A 23,346-nucleotide genomic window follows, 5' to 3' on the forward strand; every position below is an offset into this window, starting at 1 on the left:
AGGTGGCACTGCTCTCGCCCTAGTGGCAGGGGATGCAGCAGGTAGGGTGTGAAGCTGTACTGTTTCAAACCGCCTTTGTTCATTAGCAGAGCCTCCTGGCCCCAAGGCATCCCTCTGGCGAGTCACATCGTCCTTCTACTTCTGGGCGAGACTTACCAAGATACAGTTTCTTTGGTTGATTAAGCTCTCCAGAGAAAAAGAATGCATCATTTTGTCACTTTTCTCCAATGTCTTATTTCTGTACAGGGCCCCCAAACCCTCCCTTATACTGACCTTAAGTTTCCATGTTTCATCTCAAACTCCTTTCTCTATGTTCCCTCGCCGGTGAAGATGGGAAGTGTCTGACCGCAGGTATGGTATTACACGGTCAGCATCCCAGGGCTTAAATAAAGATTACTGTCCTAGCGAAAGCCTGTTCAGATCCAGTTAAATGATCCCTCCCCCTCCCTCCTTTCTTCCTGAAAACTTTGTGTCTCTCACAGGAAAATTTCAGGAATCCTTTAAAGGAGAGGATACATTTTATTATAGTATTTATTATTTCCATCATACCTAATAACTGAGGGTAAATATTGCCGGAGTAACTTCCTGACTTAATCAAAGAAGCCATAGACTGTTAGAGCAAAAGCCCATTTTATAGAGGAAGAAACAGGGGACATTGAGTCTGGGGCCTGCCAGCCCCCATTAGGAGTTGCCCGAGGATTCGGAGCTGTGTCCTGTTTGTGGTCTCAGTAACTGGCTGTGGAGGAAAGGACCAGGCTGGCCGCCGCCTGTCACCACAACTTCCGGTTTTATTTTTGTCTTTGCACTTACCGCTGTCTGCTTTTTTCTGTTCTGTTGTTGACACGGGTTCATGCCCCGGTCCGGGAAGATCCCACATGCCACGGAGCGGCTGGGCCCATGAGCCACGGCCGCTAAGCCTGCGCGTCCGGAGCCTGTGCTCCGCAACGGGAGAGGCCACAACAGTGAGAGGCCCGCGTACCGCAAAAAAAAAAAAACAAAAAGAAAGAAACGCAGTCCTGTTGGATCAGGGCCCACCCTTAGGACCTCATTTAACCTCATTACTTCCGTAAAGGCCCATCTCCAAATACAGTCACACTGAGGGTTTGGACTTCACATATAAATTTGGGCAGGGGGGAGAGGGGGTAACACAATTCCGTCCATAACAACATGTAGAGTAAAATATTGGCTATCATCCCAGAAGTTCTCAAGAAATTGTTAACACCCCGTTATTAGTAGTAGTATCATCATCGTTTATATTTTTTAAAACCCTTTATGTTCCGTAGCCTAGTTCAGGCCCACGAGTTAGGAAGGGACATCATTGTCAGCTCTTATCTTAAGTGCAAGGATCTTCAACCCCCCTCACAATGGCCTTACCAACGTGGGTGGCCGAGAACCTAGCCCCTTGGTATCTGATTTAACTACCTTCTCACCCCTCCACCCTGTCTCCTCTTTAGTCTCTAAACACGTCGTTTTCCTGTCATTCATCCTTCCCCTTTCTACAGCATCATTCAACTTGCTGTGTCTGGGATTCTAGTGAGTAAAACAAATGAACTTTTATTGCCACATCCTGAGTGAACAGCAAGAGGCAAAGAACCTTTCATCATTTTCCAAGTTGTTTGCTGCAAAGATAAATTTCTTAGATTTTCGGCAGTCCTTCCACATTGCCCGGCTTGGTCATTCCTCATTTTGCACCCATGAGTCTGGTCACCTGGCAGCGAAACGGTTTCCACCAGAGATGTATGGTCCCTAATGTGCAGTTACTGTGTCAGCCCATCCACGAGGGCCGGCCCCTGTTCATGCTGCAGTTACACTGTTTTGTATATGATATTGCTAAGGTGGTGGGAAGCAGTTTATCTTTAGTAGGTGAGCTTTTCTCTTCCAACTCTTTATGTTATTGATTTTGCTTAATAATGCCGTACTCATTTGTAGGAAGTATTAAGATAAACTGTAGGGATATGAGATTTCTAACTGGGCATGGCGGACTTAGAACGAATGAGGTTTTATTATTCTGAGAATTCTCCTTGAAATTCTTTATGTTTTTCTTAGCAGGTTAAAATCCCACACTAGTCAATAAATTTAAATCAGGCAAAATGAGAGCTTGGATTGAAGAGGGGAAATGTTCTCAATATCTCTAGAAACTAGTTCAGGAATCCTTCATTTAATGGAATGTAGATGTAAAGAGCTTAAGTTACTGGATGGCTTGTATTTTCTTATTGGTTTCCATATACAACCACATGCATTTAAAGTTCAGAAGAGGACTTCCCTGGTGGCACGGTGGTTAAGAATCCGCCTGCCAATGCAGGGGACCACGGGTTCGAGCCCTGGTCGGGGAAGATCCCACATGCCGTGGAGCAACTAAGCCCGTGCACCACAACTACTGAACCTGAGATCTACAGCCCGCGAGCCACAACTACTGAACCCACGCGCCGCAACTACTGAAGCCCGCGCACCTAGAGCCCGTGCTCCGCAACAAGAGAAGCCACCGCAATGAGAAGCCCTTGCACCGCAACGAAGAATAGCCCCCGCTCACCGCAACTAGAGAAAGCCCGGGCACAGCAACGAAGACCCAATGCAGCCAAAAATAAAAATAAATAAATAAGTAAATAAATTTATAGAAAAAAATAAAGTTCAGAAGAAAGTTTAGATAAAACTTTAAAGCTCAGAGAAAATCGTTTGATCTCTGGATATATCAAGGCCATGTAAAAATGCAGCAAACTTTAAAAACTACACAGAAGACTGTAAATTGTTAATCACGATGTAGAGGAACATAAAATTTTAAATTCTTTTTCTCCCATTTTCCATATTTTCCACAATATGGATATAGCAATTTCATGAAAAACACAATGAAACATTACAGTGAACTGTCATCACTCTAAAGAGTAAAAATGTGAAACCAACTACTGATGGAAAATGGTCTATAATTTTGTAGACAGCTTATTTTTAACTATTTAATCCCCGGTTCCGTAGTCTATTTTTTTAAATTAGAACTTAAGGGTTCTCCTAGACTCCTGGAACATTTATTCATTCATTCAACAAATTGGTACTGAATCCCGCCTCTGAGCCAGGTGCTCTAGGTGTCGAGTTACAGTGATAACCAAAACAAGATTCTCACCTTCTCAGAGTTTACATTCTACTAAAGGAGATAGGAAATAATTAAATAAGCCTATGATATATTGCCAAGGAGTGATGAGCACTACGAAGATAAACAAAGCAGTAGGGTAAGGAGATAAATTCAGAGGGGGAGCCATGATTTTATATAAATGCAATCATGGAGGACCTCTGGAGGAGGTGATATTTGCACAGAGACCTAAATGCAGTGATTGGGTGGCTGAAACAGGAGCATTGGTCCTACTACTACTTCTAAACAACCTGTAACCTAATTCGTGAGCCCTTAAGTTCCTTAAATTGACTCAGTATGTTTGTTTTAAATTACAGCCTCTGTATTGCACTTGCCTCTCTCTCAGTTCTCTGTAAATCAGAGCACAACACCCCCTGTTCAGAGCCTACAGTGGCTCCCCACTTCACTCAGAGAAGTTTCAAGCTCCTCCGACAGCCTACGAAGCCCTCCACGATCTGCCCTCCAACCCCTATGTTTGCTTCAACTCCCTGGCGGTACTTCCTCATAACGTCCTCTCTGTGGCATCTTGCTAACCCTGCTTTCCAGCCCCTGACGTTGGCATTGGCTCCACTCTCCTCCTAGAACCCTCTTCCCCCAGATATCCATCCATGTGGTTCACTCCTTTCTCAAGTCTTTGCTCAGATTCCACCTTCTCAATGGAGCTTCCCTGGGACCTCCAGATTTTAAAGTGTCACCTCCTTCCATAGGTCTGTAATCCCCTGACCCTGCTCTACTGCGTTCTTTCTTTCTTTCTCTCTTTTTTTCCTTCTGTCTCTTATCACCTGCAATCTATACATTACATATGTGTTGTATTAGCCTTTTTCTCATCGGTCCCTCCTCACTGAAAGGTGAGCCCCAGCAGGCAGGGCAGGATCTCTGTGTGGTTTGTTCACAGATGTTGTGGCATCCGACTGCCTACAGTAGCACTATGTCCTATTGGGATGCTCAGTATGTTTATTGAAATGCTCAGTATGTTTATTGAAAAACAACAAGTGCCAGGCTGAGGCTATCTGCATGTACACACGACTTGGTCTGTACACCTGTGTTGGCAAAATCCAGAGCACTAGAACTCTGATCCCTCTTGTTTATTCATTTGTGTGGTTCATGAAACGTTGTTGCCAGTTGTTTAAATAGGCGGTATTATATCGGGTGTATATTCACGTATATGGATGCCAAATACTCTACTTATAAACAGTGGTTATTAGGTGTTATGGAGAAAAATATCCTGAAAGCAGTGGACTGTTTGGCCATTAGTAAAATCGTGATGATATTTCTCAGGCTTAGCAAGGATCTCAAGAGGTCACCTGACCTGGCTTCTGTTATTTTTCCAAAGTAGAGTAGAAGCAGCTGCAGCCCAGCGAGGTTACAGACTTGCCTGAGGGTTCACGGCCAGCGAGTGTGGACTCTGAAAACCCCTGCTAAGACCTTCTGTCCTTTGTTTGGAATTTATAGGAACACACAAAAACCTTTGTAATATATTGCCTGTTAGTCATCAGAGGATATTAATAAATAATGCTGTTAGTGGTTATTGCAAAAGATCTCTACAAATAAGCATGATGTTGTATATAAAGGATGTTAGGGATAACAATGGCGATTGTTCTGTATTTTTCAACACTGGATCTTCCAGTGAAACCTCACAGTTCTGTCACGTGCTTTGTACAGTATGGGTGTGTTTAATTCACATGAGTGGATATATCACTTATGAGGAGGGAAAAGAGGGAAAGGAGACCATCTCTCTGTGTGGAAGGACACGCTGTCGCCGCTGTATATCACACACCGCCACACCCCAGATGGGGGCAGGGAGCTGGGAGGTGTGGCCACCTGCAGGGATGGAGTTGAGGCCGCTGCGGCTCCCCTGGTCACCAGGTGGTTGCTCACTGCAGTCACACGAAGACCTGGGGGGAGAGCTAGCCCCACCGGAGAAGGAAGACCAGGGGTCATGGAAGAACAGAACTGACTGTGTGCAAATGAGCAACTTCCCTTTTCACTGTGTGCTGGGAATTAGCGATAACATTTCACAGCAAATAATAAAGTGCACTGAGGTGTGCTTTTTTCCCTCATCGAGTTAGAGCAAAGCTTTGGAAGGTGTTATTTTTAATTATCAACACAAATAGAAGCTCCCCGAAATGGATAACTCTCTTATGCAGAGGCTACATTTCCCCCCTTCTCAGGCATTCATGAGAAAAAAGCCTGGTATTTAAATTAAAAGGTCATCATCTTTTAAAAATAAAAATAAAAACTCTCCCCTATATCAGAGGAGACAAATTCTTAGACTTGAGCCTTTTAAATCTCGTTGTTTATCTGGTGTCCCAGTTGTGGAGACTTTTAAAGTCTTGAATTTTATGGAAAATGCTTTTCACAGCCTTTACCGGACATTGTTATTTTGTCACATTTTTAGCTGTTTCTCATGTCTCACCTAGAAATGGCATCTTCTGGAAGCTGTGATTTGGAGTAACTGTGTGAAAATGAAAAGAGTGTTTACTTTCAGACTCAGTGACGTAGAATCATTTATGTAGCATCTCAGCGCCTAATACAGTGGATTGCCCTAGTGGGGTAAATGGAAAGCAGATTAAATGAAAACGAATAAAGAGAAATTGTGGTCCACATTCTCTTAAGCAACAGTGTTCTTTCAGAAAATCACTACCCCAAGCCAAAAAATTAATGAAGTTATTATTTTATCGGTGAGCAAGTGTTCCCCAGCAAAAGTATTTGTCTCTTGCGTGTTTGTTGAATACCTGTTATGTTGCAGGCGTCGTTCTGGGCGCCAGGGATGCTAGGAGGGTCAAGGTGGGCTCCCCTAACAGCACTTACGGTCCCGTAATGGGTTCAGGTGCTTGGCAGTTATGATGAGGAAAGTACAGGAAGTTCGGGGGGTGCGTGGAAGCGTCACCCACCAGGCCTGGAGACTCAGGGAAGGCATCCTGGAAGGAACAGTGTCTGAGAGGAAACCTGAAGGGTGATGAGAATTATCCTGGAGAAGGTGGGATGGGTTAGGAAAACGTTAGAAATAGAAGGACTAGCACATGGGGAGGTACCAAGTTGGGGATAATGAAAGATAGAGGGTGTCCAGCTTGTGTATACGGTGAGGGGAAGTCAGGGCAGATCTTGCAGGCAGGAATATGATATTAGTTGCTTATTCTTTGTCCTGAGAGCAGTGATGAGGATTTCTGGAAGGGTTTTTTGCGCAGTCGGACTTGCAGCCTCATCCCTCTGCCCGTGGGAGAGAAGGACTTGGAGGGACACCAAGGCATGAGTCGGGGAGACCAGTTGGCGGACTGTTGCTGGGATTCAGATGATGTGACGGTAAATGGCAGGAATGAGGGCAGTAGGAATGGGGGGAGGGGGAGAGGAGAGACTGGAGAATTGTAGGAGGTAGAGTCAGGAAGGCCTGTGACTGCTTAGACTTGGGGAGAGAAGGGGAGGTTGAAGGCATGGCTGACATTCAGGATTCTGGCTTGGAGACTTGGTGGACAGATACGGGGGGCAGGTACAGGTCCCCTGAGCTGGAGACCTAAGAGAAGCAATTACAGAGCACAGAATATCGCGATGGTTTGACCACATTGTGTTTGCGATATCCAAATGGCTAAGCAGAGCACTATATGTACAGATTTAAAACTCAAGAGGGAGATCTGGGTTGGAGATGCAGGTTTGGAATTGTGCGTGTGTAAATGGTCATGAAGTCATATAGATTGATGATATTTCTCAAAGAAGATGTAAAATGAGAAAATAAGTGGCACCCCAGCATTGAGTGATCTGGAAGTTAGAAAAAAAATGATCTGGGAATAAGAAAACCCTCAAAAACTGAGAAGTGGACAGAAAAATAGGAAGTAACCCAGAAATGTGTAGCATTATGGAAGTCCAGAGACAGGGGCGTAGTGTGGAAAAAATTACCCAAAGTGTCAAATACAGACACATCAAACAAGATAGGAAGCGTCCTTTTGATTATGTTTATGCCGTTTAATTATAGGCTCCTTAGTTACCTGTGAAGCCAGTGTGCAGTCAGCAGGGTGTAAGTTAAAAGGCCTATAGTTTCAGGTAACTAAAAACTTAACTCAAGGAGGCTGCAGCGATAAGCAAATTTAGACCAATGATCTTCCTGTGCTTTGTCCTCTGCAGGGGTCCCCAGCCTTTTTGGCACCAGGGACCGGTTTCGTGGAAGACAATTTTTCCACGGACCTGGGGGAAGGGGGATGGTTTGGGGATGATTCAAGTGCATTACACTTACTGTGCGCTTTATTTGTATTATTATTATGTCAGCTCCATCTCAGATCATCAGGCATTAGATCCCGGAGGTTGGGGACCCCTGCTATTAGTGTATCCCAAATGCCTTGAGCAATGCTTGGCATTTGTCAGCGCTTATTAATTTTTATTGAATCAGTGAGTGAGTGAGCGAATGAGTGAATGAATGAACCTCACGTCATAAAATCCCGTGGTAGGGCAGCTCCAGAGTTGGTGAATTCATCAGCTCGGTAGCGTGGCGAAGGGATGCCATTCTCAAGCTATCACCCCTCATGGTGACAAGATGGCTGCAGTAGTGCCAGCACTACACGCAGATACGACATCCAGGTGGGAGAGAGAGGGCTATCCCCCTTCTTGGTATCTCTTTCTAACAGCAAGAAAACCTTTCCCTAAAGGTTCTCCAGAATTACCCTCATTTCTCATTGACCAGAATTTTTAGAGATGACCCCGGGATATCTTTTTCCCTAATTTTGACAGATGTTTCCGTAAACCGAAGTGTTGCAGGTACAGTCAGCTCCGGAGAGCTGCTACCTAGTGTAAGTTGTCCTTGGAAGACCCACCACAGTATCACCCTTCCAGCTGCCTGTCCCTGGACCCTGCCGATGAAATCAGGGCGGGGCAGGGTACCTCAGGCACGGTGAGCATCCCTGCCCACGTCTGATGCTTGATTCCACAGCCACTGACCTGCACTGGTGTTTGTCATGAGAAGGCAAGCCAAACTCTGGAAGGTAATAGCTAATAAAAGGAAAGCTAGTCGTACTCAAAAAATTTTTTCCTGACTTCATACGTTTGCCTAGGACTCAGATAAAGTCAAATAAGTCAGGGGGGCATTCAAGCCTTAGCCCCACATAAATATCTATAAAACAACCGAACTCTCCTAGGATCCCCAAGCCCAGGATTCTGGTCCCAGCTCCCTCATCTTCTGTCTGTAGAAGGTACAGGGCAGCCTCTTATCTCCCTGGACTCTGCTTTTTGTTTGAACGTAACCCCAGGATCTTACTGTGCTCCAACCAGCAAAGCCATGCTTTCCTTTTATCCTCTCTCACTACTCCCAGCCTGCTTGATTGAAGACACCTGTTACCAAGCAGCTGGTCCTCCTAGAGTCTCTGGGTACACCCATGGATGCATACTCTTCAACTCCATTCTGCCCTTGCTCGTCTTCTCATAGGGTTGTTGGAGGATCAAGGGACATAATTCAGTTTGGGCTTTTAGACCGTTGCCTGCCCAGAGTACGTGCTCAGTAAATGTCAGCAGTGGTCTCCACCAGACATGTGACCTGGACTGCACCTCTGCTCTTCTTAGATGCCTGTGTCCCCTTCCCGGTTCCCCTTCACCCAAGCCTAGACTCTCTCTGCTTCCACCCAGCAGAGCTGAGATTCTATCCTGAGGCTTCGGGACTTCTCCGAAGGCCACGCCCACCTCTGTAGCTGTGTGTGCTACTCTCAGGGCCCCGACACGCACACGTGCCCTAGAGCACGTCTTTCCTCCCTGTGGTGCAGCCTTCCCACAACTGCAGCTTCTCTAAAGGAAATAGTATCCACTGAACTGACCATTCCTTGTGATGTGGACCAGTTTAGCAACGTCATTTTAATCTCCCAGTTCCAGAAATGGGTTCACTTTTGTGTATTCATAGGCCCATTATTGTGATTTTTCAGTCTGTCTTGAGCAGTGCTATTCCGTAGACTTTTCAGCAGTAACAGGAATGTTCCATCATCTTTGCCAGGCAGCAGGGCAGCCAGCAGCCACATGTGGTTGTTGAGCACTTCAGATGTGCCTAGTCTGACTGAGGAACTGCATTTTAAATTTTAACTAAAACAGTAACTGTACGTGGCAAGTGGGTACGCTATTGGAGAGCTCAGCTAAAGAAACAGAGCCGCTTACATTTTGAAACGGCCAGCCCGTATCACTTTCCTTCTCCAACTCTAGCCATTAAAGTTTTCTTAAAAAATCTTGGATCCCCTATTAACTCTGAAGGGCCCCTTGCACAACGAGGTATGATTCTGTGAGATTCACACTCTCATAAAATAGCATAGGAGAGAAACTGTGTCATTCCATTCATTTTATATTCAGTCTGTGCCCCAGTTGCATTTTTGATATCAAAATGCCCAGGAGGGCTTCCCTGGTGGCGCAGTGGTTGAGAGTCCGCCTGCCGATGCAGGGGATGCGGGTTCCTGCCCCAGTCAAGGAGGATCCCACGTGCTGCAGAACGGCTGCGCCTGTGAGCCATGGCCGCTGAGCCTGCGTGTCCGGAGCCTGTGCTCCGCAAAGGGAGAGGCCGCAGCAGTGAGAGGCCTGTGTACCGCAAAAAAAAAAAAAAAAAAAGCCCAGGAATAGCAAGATGGTAAATCGTCTTTCAGCTACAAACCTTGGAGACGAGTAATTATTTGGAAATAGTGGTCAGAACCATCGTACTTCATCAGGATAGATGATGTAAGAACCGATGGGCTTGGCGTGAAGACTGGTGAGGAGGTATAACTGTACCCAGGAAGATGAAAGAAACACCTCTGGGAAACAGCACCGTTTGATGGGATGAGGTGTTTGTGATCGAGGAAGCAGCTGAGAATTCACATGAGCTGTGGTTTGCTGACCATGAGGTCCAGCAGGGTACAGCCACAGGGAAGTGCAACTGAAAGAAGCTACCCAAGGTCAATACCGCTTCTGTGATAGGAAGTCACTGCAACTCACATACTGAAGGGTTTTAGGCAAAGGCCTCTGAACAAGGGAAATATTATTAACATCAAAATAGGATATTAAATCCAGAACAATAGCAACTATTAAAAAAAAAAGTAAGGTGATTCCCCAAGCAAAAAAACATGTACCATTCCATTCTGTGTTTAAAATCATCCGATCAGAGTATCACGCAATTGATTACATTCTGAGATTGAAATCCATCTTGCATAGATTTTCAAGGTATTAGGTTCAGAAGGGTTCTCTGAGTTGCCAAGGTGCCTGTGTCAAGACACAAAGGAACCTCATGGCTCTTGCAAAATTGTTCTTCCGTGTGAACTGGTCAGAATAATCCAGAGACTTCTGGCTACAAACAGACATGAAAGATAAAATGGAAGATAACTTACGGATTCTGGAAATACAGGTTCAGCGATCCTACAGAATCCTGCAGTGTCTGCCCTAAATCCTAGGTGGCACAGAGATACTTTTAGACACACAGACACACACTTATAATGACTTTTCCTCATGCAGAAAGAAAATGCACCAGAAGAGACACAGACAGAGAGACACACACTGTAGTTTTTGTTTTTGCAAATAAGACTCTCAGTTTGTCTTTTTAAATGCTCAAGATTCAAATATATTAAGTAGTAAATATGCAGTGTTACTAGAAATGTATGGCTTTCGATGTATGTTTAAAATTCTACACAGTGATATCTGTAGCACCATTTAGTTTAATGACATCACCTCCCTGAACTCAGGCAAACTGAAGAAAATACTTCCAACGGCCAGGGAGCCATTTCCAACTTCTTAGGTTCAAAGCTTTTAATCTTTCAATGAAATCCTTAGATAAATTATTTCTTAGCTAACTGTTGCTCCGCGCACGTCATTTCACTGACAATGAAAGCAGCTAGTGGCTTTGATTGCAGTGATTTAAAAGGTCATTGGGATTAACAGAAGCTTTTCAAAACTCTGTATATTGTTGCAAAAATGACACCTCTGTGGGTTACAAAACAATGGCTGTGCTCCCTTAATGGGGGAATTTTTTTGTACTGTAATGGAAAAAGTATATCAGTGTCAAAAAAAAAAAAAAAAAGACACTGAATGAAGTCTTTGCTTCATAGCTCACTACCACCAGAGTGACACTTCTTGGGAAAACACCTTCGGCTCTGTGGGGTAACCCTCCGGCCACTCAGTGGAGATGCCCTTTTTGGTCAAAGACCATGTCTGGGGGCTTCCCTGGTGGTGCAGTGGTTGAGAGTCCACCTGCCGGTGCAAGGGACGCGGGTTCGTGCCCCGGTCCGGGAAGATCCCACATGCCGCGGAGCGGCTAGGCCTGTGAGCCATGGCCGCTCAGCCTGCGCGTCCGGAGCCTGTGCTCCACAACGGGAGAGGCCACAGCAGTGAGAGGCCCGCATACCGCAAAAAAAAAAAAAAAAAAAAAAAAAAAAAAGAGTATGTCTGGGAAGCTACAACAGCAGCTCTTGTCTCAAAGGGAAAAAAACAATTAGCAAACACTTGCATTAGGACTCTTGTTCCATGTCCTCACAAGATGATGGTTTGCTTTAACATAGGTAGCTTCACTTTTTGATTTTGCTGTAATTATAGCCATTGGTGATCGCCAGTCAAGTAAAACGTGTTTGAATTTTCACAGGCCTGCATGTGTGAATTCTACACAATTGCGTTAACAACAGAGATGCAGCATAGTGAACACTTCCCAATGTTTTCAGTCTAAAATTCTCACATGGTGCTTCACTTACATAATCATTTTTCTTTATAGTGGAAGCACCAATGTAACCATGATTTCATTTCATTTTTCTCCTCTACTGCAAGTTTGCTAACAGTCTTTCATGCAGAAGTTGCATCCTAGCAATGAGGTAACTGTGGAGAAGGGGTAGGAAGCCGGGCTCAGGGAAAATACCTCCTCAAGAAACCAGAGGAGTGAGGAGGGCTTTCTCCTCCAACAAAACTATTATGTCTTCATTTAACTTAACAAGGTAGCATGCCATTTTTTGTTTTATTTTTTTAGATATGTAAGCATCTCCACAGGAAAAAAAAAAGTTAATGATCATTAAGCTCTATTCATATCAAAGCCAAAATCACTTCAGAACTCTGCCAGCACACATGCATATTTCATCTTGAGGGCATTGTAATCAACATGTCCATTTTGTTCTCCATTCCTGCTTTTGTACTTGACATTGTTTCAAGCACATTTGTAGGGTTCAGCATCACCCACAGGGTCATTTCACTCACATTTCTTTCATTGCCAGCCAGGCAGTACATTTCACAAGGGGCCCCGGGGACTTGAGTTTTATTTTTATTTATTTGTACAAATACTCTGCATACTGGGAATAGCCATTATTTTATTAGCTATGTTTAGTTCATATTTCCCCATTATGCTGCCTTTCTTTTTCTTATATTGGGTGTACAGCATTTTATTTTGTAAATTAAAAATGTAAACATTTATGAGTAAGTTAAACTATCCATCTGGCTTCCTTCTTATGCAACCTAAATCAATAAATATGTATGTGAGTATATATGCGTGTGTATGTATATACATGTATTTATTTAAACAATTTATCCTAGTTTTTTGTTTGTTTTTTTATACTGCAGGTTCTTATTAATCATCCATTTTATACACATCAGTGTATACATGTAAATCCCAATCGCCCAATTCAGCACACCACCATGCCCACCCCACTGCGGTTTTCCCCCCTTGGTGTCCATATGTTTGTTCTCTACATCTGTGTCTTAACTTCTGCCCTGCAAACCAGTTCATCTGTACCATTTTTCTGCATTCCACATACATGTGTTAATATGCGATATTTGTTTTTCTCTTTCTGACTTACTTCACTCTGTATGACAGTCTCTAGATCCATCTGCATCTCAACAAAAGACTCAATTTCGTTCCTTTTTATGGCTGAGTAATATTCCATTGTATATATGTACCACAACTTCTTTATCCATTTGTCCATTAATGGGCATTGAGGTTGCTTCCATGACCTGGCTATTGTAAATACTGCTGCAATGAACACTGGGGTCATGTGTCTTTTTTTTGCGGTACGCAGGCCTCTCACTCTTGTGGCCTCTTCCGTTGCGGAGCACAGGCTCCGGACGCGCAGGCTCAGCGGCCATGGCTCACGGGCCCAGCCGCTCCGCGGCATGTGGGATCTTCCCGGACCGGGGCACGAACCCGTGTCCCCTGCATCGGCAGGCGGACTCTCAATCACTGCGCCACCAGGGAAGCCCTCGTGTCTTTTTGAATTATGGTTTTCTCTGGGTTTATGCCCAGTAGTGGGATTTCTGGATCATACGGTAATTCTATTTTTAGTTTTTTAAGGAACCTCCATACTGTTCACCATAGTGGCTGTATCAATTTACATTCCCACCAACAGTGCAAGAGGGTTCCCTTTTCTCCACACCCTCTCCAGCATTTGTTGTTTGTAGATTTTCTGATGATGCCCATTCTGACTGGTGTGAGGTGATAGCTCATGGTAGTTTTGATTTGCATTTCTCTAATCATTAGTGATGTTGAGCAGCTTCTCACGTGCCTCTTGGCCATCTGTATGTCTTCTTTGGAGAGATGTCTGTTTAGGTCTTCTGCCCGTTTTTGGATTGGATTGTTTGTTTCTTTAATATTGAGCTGCATGAGCTGTTTATATATTTTGGAGATTAATCCTTTGTCCATTGATTCGTTTGCAAATATTTTCTCCCATTCTGAGGGTTGTCTTTTCTTCTTGTTTATGGTTTCCTTTGCTGTGCAAAAGCTTTGAAGTTTCATTAGGTCCCATTTGTTTATTTTTGTTTTTATTTCCATTACTCTAGCAGGTGGATCAAAAAAGATCTTGCTATGATTTATGTCAAAGAGTGTTCTTCCTATGTTTTCCTCTAAGAGTTTTATAGTGTCTGGCCTTACATTTAGGTCTCGAATCCATTTTGGGTTTATTTTTGTGTATGGTGTTAGGGAGTGTTCTAATTTCATTCTTTTACATGTAGCTGTCCAGTTTTCCCAGCACAATTTATTGAAGAGACTGTCTTTCTCCATTTTATATCTTTGCCTCCTTTGTCACAGATTAGTTGACCATAGGTGCGTGGCTTTATCCCTGGGCTTTCTATCTTGTTCCATTGATCTATGTTTCTGTTTTTGTGCCAGTACCATATTTTCTTGATTACTGTAGCTTTGTTAGTATAGTCTGAAGTCAGGGAGTCTGATTCCTCCAGCTCCGTTTTTTTCCCTTAAGACTGCTTTGGCTATTCAGGGTCTTCTGTGTCTCCATACAAATTTTTTTTTTTTTTTTGCGGTATGTGGGCCTCTCACTGTTGCGGCCTTTCCCGTCGCAGAGCACAGGCTCCGGATGCGCAGGCTCAGCGGCCATGGCTCACGGGCCCAGCCGCTCCGCGGCATGTGGGATCTTCCCGGACTGGGGCACGAACCCATGTCCCCTGCATTGGCAGGCAGACTCTCAACCACTGCGCCACCAGGGAAGCCCTCCATACAAATTTTAAGATGATTTGTTCTATTTCCATAAAAAATGCCATTGGTAATTTGATAGGGATTGCATTGTATCTGTAGATTGCTTTGGGTAGCATAGTCACTTTCACAATATTGATTCTTCCAATCCAAGAACATGGTATATCTCTCCATCTGTTTGTATCATCTTTAATTTCTTTCATCAGTGTCATAGTTTTCTGCATACAGGTCTTTTGTTTCCCTAGGTAGGTTTATTCCTAGGTATTTTATTCTTACTGTTGCAATGGGAAATGGAAGTGTTTCCATAATTTCTCTTTCAGATTTTTCATCATTAGTGTATAGGAATGCAAGAGGTTTCTGTGCATTAATTTTGTATCCTGCAACTTTACCAAATTCATTGATTAACTCTAGTAGTTTTCTGGTGCATTTTTAGGATTCTCTATGTATAGTATCATGTCATCCGCAAACAGTGACAGTTTTACTTCTTCTTTTCCAATTTGTATTCCTTTTATTTCTTTTTCTTCTTTGATTGCCGTGGCTAGGACTTCCAAAACTATGTTGAATAGTAGTGGCGAGAGTGGACATCCTTGTCTTGTTCCTGATCTTAGAGGAAGTGCTTTCAGTTTTTCACCATTGACAATGATGTTGGCTGTGGGTTTGTCGTATATGGCCTTTATTATGTTGAGGTAGGTTCCCTCTATGCCCACTTTCTGGAGAGTTTTTATCATAAATGGGTGTTGAATTTTGTCAGAAGCTTTTTCTGCATCTAGTGAGATGATCCTATGGTTTTCCTTCTTCAATTTGTTAATATGGTGTATCACATTAATTGATTTGCATATATTGAAGAATCCTTGCATCCCTGGGATAAATCCCACTTGATCATGGTGTATGATCCTCTTAATGTGTTGTTGGATTCTGTTTGCTAGTATTTTGTTGAGGATTTTTGCATCTATATTCATCAGCGATATTGGTCTGTAATTTTTGTTTTTTTTTTTGTAGTATCATTGTCTCGTTTTGGTGTCAGGGTGATGATGGCCTCATAGAATGAGTTTGGGAGTGTTCCTTCCTCTGCAATTTTTTGGAAGAGTTTGAGAAGGATGGGTGTTAGCTCTTGTCTAAATGTTTGATAGAATTCACCAGTGAAGCCATCTGGTCCTGGACTTTTCTTTGTTGGAAGATTTTTAATCACAGTTTCAATTTCATTACTTGTGATTGGTCTTTTCATATTTTCTGTTTCTTCCTGGTTCAGTCTTGGAAGCTTATACCTTTCTAAGAATTTGTCCATTTCTTCCAGGTTGTCCATTTTATTGGCATAGAGTTACTTGTAGTAGTCTCTTAGGATGCTGTGTATTTCTGTGGTGTCTGTTGTAACTTCTCCTCTTTCATTTCTAATTTTATTGATTTGAGTCCTCTCCCTCTTTTTCTTGATGAGTCTGGCTAATAGTTTATCAATTTTGTTTATCTTCTCATAGAACCAGCTTTTAGTTTTGTTGATCTTTGCTGTTGTTTTCTTTTTCATTTATTTCTGCTCTGATCTTTATGATTTCTTTCCTTCTGCTAACTTTGTGTTTTGTTTGTCCTTCTTTCTCTAGTTCCTTTAGGCATAAGGTTAGATTGTTTACTTGAGATTTTTCTTATTTCTTGAGGTAGGCTTGTATAGCTATAAACTTCCCTCTTAGAACTGCTTTTGCTGCATCCCATAGGTTTTGGATTGTCGTGTTTTCATTGTCATTTGTCTCTAGGTATTTTTTGATTTCCTCTTTGATTTCTTCAGTGATCTCTTGGTTATTTCGTAACATATTGTTTAGTCTCCATGTGTTTGTGCTTTTTACATTTTTTTCCCTGTAATTCATTTCTACTCTCATAGCGTTGTGGTCATAAAAGGTGCTTGATATGATTTCAGATATTTTAATTTACTGAGGCTTGATTTGTGACCCCAGATATGATCTATCCTGGAGAATGTTCCGTGCACACCTGAGAAGAAAGTGTAATCTGCTGTTTTTGGATGGAATGTCCTATAAATATCAATTAAATCTATCTGGTCTATTGTGTCATTTAAAGTTTCTGTTTCCTTATTTATTTTCATTTTGGATGATCTGTCCATTGGTGTAAGTGAGGTGTTAAAAGTCCACCACTATTATTGTATTACTGTCGATTTCCTCTTTTAGAGCTGTTAGCGTTTGCCTTATGTACTGAGGTGCTCCTATGTTGGGTGAATATATATTTATAATTGTTATATATTCTTCTTGGATTGATCCCTTGATCATTATGTACTGTCCTTCCTTGTCTCTTGTAACATTCTTACTTTAAAGTCTATTTTATCTGATATGATTATAGCTACTCCAGCTTTCTTTTGATTTCCATTTGCATGGAATATCTTTTTCCATCCCCTCACTTTCAGTCTGTATGTGTCCCTAGGTCTGAAGTGGGTCTCTTGTAGACAGCATATATATGGGTCTTGTTTTTATATCCATTCAGCAAGCCTGTGTCTTTTGGTTGGAGCATTTAATCCATTCACATTTAAGGTAATTATCGATATGTATGTTCCTATTACCATTTTGTTAATTGTTTTGGGTTTGTATTTGTAAATCCTTTTCTTCTCTTGTGTTTCCCACTTAGAGAAGTTCCTTTAGCATTTGTTGTAGAGCTGGTTTGGTGATGCTGAATTCTCTTAGCTTTTGGTTGTCTGTAAAGCTTTTGATTTCTCCATCAAATCTGAATGAGATCCTTGCTGGGTAGAGTAATCTTGGTTGTAGGTTCTTCCCTTTCATCACTTTAAGTATATCATGCCACTCCCTCCTGGCTTGTAGAGTTTCTGCTGAGAAAGCAGCTGTTAACCTTATGAGAGTTCCCTTGTATGTTATTTTTCATTTATCCCTTGCTGCTTTCAGTAATTTCTCTTTGACTTTAATTTTTGCCAATTTGATTACTATGTGTCTCGGTGTGTTTCTCCTTGGGTTTATCCAGTATGTGACTCTCTGCCCTTCCTCGACTTGGGTGGCTATTTCCTTTCCCATGTTCGGGATGTTTTCGACTATAATCTCTTAAAATATTTTATCTGGTCCTTTCTCTCTCTCTTCTCCTTCTGGGACCCCTATAATGCGAATGTTGTTGCGTTTAATGTTGTCCTAGAGGTCTCTTAGGCTGTCTTCATTTCTTTTCATTCTTTTTTCTTCATTCTGTTCCGCAGCAGTGAATTCCACCATTCTGTTTTCCAAGTCACTTATCCGTTCTTCTACCTCAGTTAATCTGTTATTGATTCCTTCTAGTGTATTTTTCATTTCATTTATTGTATTGTTCATCTCTGTTTGTTTGTTCTTTAATTCTTCTAGGTCTTTGTTAAACATTTCTTGCATCTTCTCGATCTTTGCCTCCATTGTTTTTCCAAGGTCCTGGATCATCTTCACTATCATTATTCTGAATTCTTTTTCTGAAAGGTTGCCTATCTCCACTCCATTTAGTTGTTTTTCTGGTGTTTTATCTTGTTCTTTCATCTGGTACATAGCCCTCTGCCTTTTCATCTTGTCTCTCTTTCTGTGAATATGGTTTTTGTTCCACAGGCTGCAGGATTGTAGTTCTTCTTGCTCCTGCTCTCTGCCGTCTGCTCTCCTAGTTTTAAAGTTTTAGTTTTTTGATCTGTGTGAAGTTTATTGCAATAATGGTTCAATATACAGCTGTAAAGCAATTCTTTATACTCATATTCAACTATTGTTTATCAAGTAAGCAATTCTTATCCAACTAGAAATACACTTCTAAGCGTAGGATTTTATATAAACCATAGTGTATATCCTAGAAAATCAAATTCGGTGGTGAGCTTATTACTGAGTCCAAGCTTGTACCGCTCGCTGTACAACAGGCCAATAAATTGAGAGACAAGTTGTTAGGGCAAGGAATAGCAACTTTATTTAGGAAGCCAGCAGACTGAGAAGATGGTGGACTCGTGTCCCAAAGAACATCTTCCCCAAGTTGGAATTCAGGCTTCTTTCCTACTCAAAGGGGGGAGGGTGTGTAGTTGGTTGGTGCAAACTCCTTGGTGCCAGAATCCTTTATTCTTGCAACTGTCCACATAGGTCCACATCCTATTACAATGTTCCTGTAAACCTCCAAGACAAATGTTGTTCTCTATTCTGAAACTTTTTAACTCTTTATGATTGGAAGAATGTTACACCTTTAATGGTCAGAGTCTTGAGAATGGGCTCTCCTGTATATCTCCTTACACCTTTAAAGGTCAGGGTCTTGAGAATGGGGTCTCTTGTATATTTCAGGTGCTAGGTGACATTCTTAACTTGTAGCAAAAGCAATGGAATACAAAGATTAAAAGAAACAGATCCAATATGTAGTCAGATTTGTTCTTCCCTATTACAGGCTTAAGTTTATATTAAAGTATTTTTGGTTTTCAGAATTAAAATTGAGACTCTTTTGTCTTAAGCTTCAAAGGGCCATGGTCCCTGAGCTCTCTCAGAACAAAATGTCTAACTTTCATGCAATTTTTACAGAGTAGAAACTGTTATCATGGAGGTATCCAGGAGAACCCGAAAGAATTCCTGTTGCACATTCCCCATGGCAACATTCATCTACTTATTTAAAAAAAAAACAACTTGTTAACCGTAAGCTTTGAGAAATTTAATTGATCAGTAGTTGATGTCAGTCGCCCTAAAACCGAGAGTATTCCGAAAGCAAAACAATAACAATAACAAAACAAAACTTTTTTGGAATATAGTCACAAAGGAGACATCCAGTGATAGGTGGATGTAATTCCTCAATAAACTGAATTAGAGCAAAAACAGTATTTTGAAATATATCTTTTGAGCCAATCCTCTGGAACACAACTTTTATATAGACTGTATTTTTAGAACATTAAGAGAACTTTATGCAAGACAAGATCCTCTACGTGATCTCCATCTATTCGGAGCACACACATCTTCCACCTTCCTTCACCTCTTATTTTTCTTCATCCATTTCTCAGGGCTTAACTTCTCACTCTTGCTTCTTTTTCTCAATTCTCACACCAGCTAACTTGCACAAATTCCTCCCTGTCTGCCTTTCTGCATCATGTCTTGGCCCACTCTTTCGCCAAGGCATGTCTGTTTTCTCCTTAGCATTTAGCACAATGCCTGGCTTGTGGGAGGAGAGGCAGGGCAGGGTATGGTTCAGCTCCAGGGTTTGGAGCCAGCAGACCTGGCAGTAGTTTCTCCATTTATATCCTAAGGAGCTAATAGCAAATCTATTTCTGATGGTTGGCAGTTTCTGGTATGTGATCCCTGTTGTTAATGATCAGATCTCAACAGGTGTTTGTCAGTTGAATGAATTCATTCACTCTCACCTTTCCCTTCACTCTTCTTGATTTGGTGTTAGCCTGATTGTACCAGAGTCTTCATTTCTTGTGCCCCACAAGAAAGAGAAGACAATGGCCATGGCCAGTTCTCTGTCTTAATCCATTGCCTTCTACTGCTCATCATTTAAGTCATGACATTGCCCCGCACTCACTTCTGCATTCCTTTCTCTACCAATTCTGTGACCTGATTTTACCTTTTTAGACATGTCTGCATCTGCCTTACATTTTACTTTTCTTCTCCACCCTATTGCTCTCTCCAGTCCCATTGTCCTTTGTGACAAGTTCATAATCCATGGTTAGACAATACAACCTCCTGCTTTCTCTTTGAGATTTAAACCAACCATCTTTGTTCCATGTTAGCCACGTGAACAACGTTCCCTGCCCTAAACCTCATCGTGAAAAGGCACTGTTGCTATTCCAGGTTCTCCTGCCTGTCCGATCCTTACCTCCAGTCCAGTGGTTCTCTGAGTGTGGAACCCTGAGCAGCAAAAGCAGCTTTGGCATCACCCAAGAAGTTATTAGACATGCACACTCTCAGTCCCATCCCCAAACCTACTGGGTCAGAAACTCTGGGGATGAGGCCCAGTAATCTGTGTTTACTGCCCTCCCGGAAATTGTGATGCCCACTAAAGTTTGAGAACCATTGCCTTAACCCATCTAGTCTCCTGCCTTCTCCCTTCCTCCTATTCACACTTAATTCATTCTAGCAGGAAACGTTTTATGCTTGGAGGTAATTGCACCATTTTGAAAACCATTATTCCAGATAATTTTAGAAGACCATGTAAAACATCAAAATAATTTCCAATACTCAGTGAGCTCTTTCTCGTTCATCACAGCAAGAGATGGTGATGCTCTAGATAGATGAAAGTACAAATAGTCCGTAAGACTCATTTTATTCAGGAGGGTTAAATTCTTCCTGGGGGGAAAACACAGTTTTTCTCATGATGCTGGTAAACAGAGCTGGCAATAGTAAAAAGACATGGAGAGCCTAAACAGTCTTAGAGATGCAAACTATTTTATATAGAATGGGTAAACAACAAGGTCCTACTGTGTAGCACAGGGAGCTATACTCAGTATCCTGTGATAAACCATAATGGAGAAGAGTATGTAAAAGGATGTGTATATATATGTAAAAGTGAATCACTTTGCTGTACAGTAGAAATTAACACAGCATTGTCAATCAACTATATGTCAATTAAATAAATAGTCTTCAGATTAATCAAACTTGGAATTACCAAGCATTAGGAATTCCCAGCTAATTCCTTAGCTTGGTGATGAGTATAAGGAGTCCATTACATTAATGCTTCTACTTTTGTGGACCTTTGAAAATGTCATAAGAATTTTAAAATAACAGTTACTTCACAGTAGCAGCGTCATTTTATCTCCGTGTTATATGAATCCAGTTCAGATTTCAGTTTTGTCACTTCCCATCTTAGTCATAAATGATATTAATAATAAATTTGTACCTATTGCATGGTTTTAATTTATTTCTGCTAGATATGTATATACATATATTTATGTAAGTAGGTAGGTCAATAGGTAAAACATGATTATCAATGTAAATGTTGAGGAGATGACCAAAAGCTAAGAAATTTGTGTGGTCTGTATATTGCTGCTGTGTAAATCGACAAACCCTGTAGAAAAACAATTTCACAAGATCTATGTATGTGTCACTAGACATTAAAATAGTAATACACATAAATTTCATTTACTGGAATCTCTCCTAAAGGGGGAGAATTCTAATTGCAGAAAAGATTTTATACAGGAAGGTAGTCAGCAGAGATTTCTGTTTTCATAATAGTATAAAACACTGGAAATCCCTTTGTGACCAACCACAGAGAGATAACTAAATAAACATGTATATTCATTCAGTATAATTTATTAAATGATAACTATACAAATTATGCTTATAAAAATTTTTAAAAACAAAACACAAAATAAAATTTGTTACAACTATGGAAAATATTGAAAAACAAATTTTCTGTTAGGGTAGAGATATGATCAGTGTCTTATTTCTTCTTTTTTTCTCCTGTTTTCATTTTTTTAATGAAAATGTGTATTTAGAAATTATGACAGTGGAATTAGCAAGATTGTTTCCTCTCTGAAGTGGTTTGCGCCTTTGTGATTTAGTAAAGGCACTTTTAATCCATAGGGAGCTAAATTTTTTAAGAGTTAATCAGTCCCAAGAGGAGTGAGTAATATTGCTTCTCTGTTACCGCCAAAACTAGCACTAAGCTAACTGCCTTGATGAAACAGAGGTTCATAGAATCTAACGTAATGCAACTTCTGTTGTATCTTTTTTTCCCTAATATTGCATCTATGGTACTTTTAACAGTTAAAATATATAGCAATCATTCCATCACATCTTTGCCCCAAAGAAGCAGAACATGGCAACAGCCCTGAAACCCCTTCCTCCTCTGGTTGTCTTATCCAAGACTGTTACTACACGTGGAACATCAAAAATCAAAGTGGTTTCCCAGAGATGTATTAAACCTAATGGCAGCTACATCATTATTCCACCAACTGGGAATTTGAAGTAGAGCTACTTCCCATGGTGTTAGTTTGAACAAGCTAAACCAAAGCATGTTAAGAGGACCAGGGACCATCCATTATGGGATGCTGATGCACTAACGCTCACACCCACAGCCCTTCCCATCCTGCGTACGCTCAGTTCAGCTGTGTACTTTCCATAGCACTGGCCTGAGAGTCTGCACTGCTCTTCTCTTATTAAGAAGTAGTCATACTGTTAATCACAATTATCGTGACTGCTATTACCATTTGAGACACATAAAAAGGCCAAGTGAAAAGAAGGGAAAAACACCCACAATCTTCAAGAATCAGTGCTTTATATTGTCTGCTTCAGATGATTTTTTGGTGTCCATTATATATATATTTTTTCTATGTTTATAAAAAATTCAGATCAAATATCATATGTCCTTGAACCATATGCTGTCTAAAGCCTGTTGTTTTGTAAATTGCTCTGTTGAACATACATTTCATCAGGCCAATTCTAATTGGGGGCAAAGGGGGTGGGCAGAGGAATCTTTTGCGGCCATATTATCACTGTGTATAAAATTAAAGCCTTGGGAGGAACATAGCGAAAGGAAAGGAAAGGATTATTTATCCTTTATCTTATTTATCTTATTTATCCAAGATTAACCTTTATTTCTACAAGTAAATTATCCATCTTCTCATTTTAAGGCAGGTAATTGCTTTGCTGGCTTCTGTGTTTCTACCGAAACATAACTTAGAGTCTTTCGTCTGGATATTTATTCATCTGACTGGAATAGCTTTCAGTCCTCTTTAAAAATTAATTTGACTTTAATGTCTAGTTATCTAGGACTCCCCTGGGCTAGGATGAAATCACACTGGGGGAATTTTGATTTGACAAACAGCCATTGTGCGGGAGCCTTTGATCCTCCACCATGGTGTTAACTAGCTGGCCCTCGTCTTGCTGAGCTTTGAGCAAGGTCAAAGTCTGCACCCCGCCCGGCAGGATCACTGGTGGGCACTGGGAGA

At 41.5% G+C, this 23,346-nt stretch overlaps 1 protein-coding gene across 1 annotated transcript in view; it reads left to right on the forward strand.

Annotated features, from left to right (window-relative positions):
• Nucleotides 1–23,346, forward strand: part of PHACTR1 (phosphatase and actin regulator 1) — a 535,135-nt gene that overhangs the window by 429,122 nt on the left and 82,667 nt on the right.

Source organism: Monodon monoceros, unplaced genomic scaffold, assembly GCF_005190385.1.
Source record: "Monodon monoceros isolate NGI ecotype Baffin Bay Population unplaced genomic scaffold, NGI_Narwhal_1 Super_Scaffold_3, whole genome shotgun sequence".
In the NCBI taxonomy this organism is placed as follows: Eukaryota; Metazoa; Chordata; class Mammalia; order Artiodactyla; family Monodontidae; genus Monodon; species Monodon monoceros.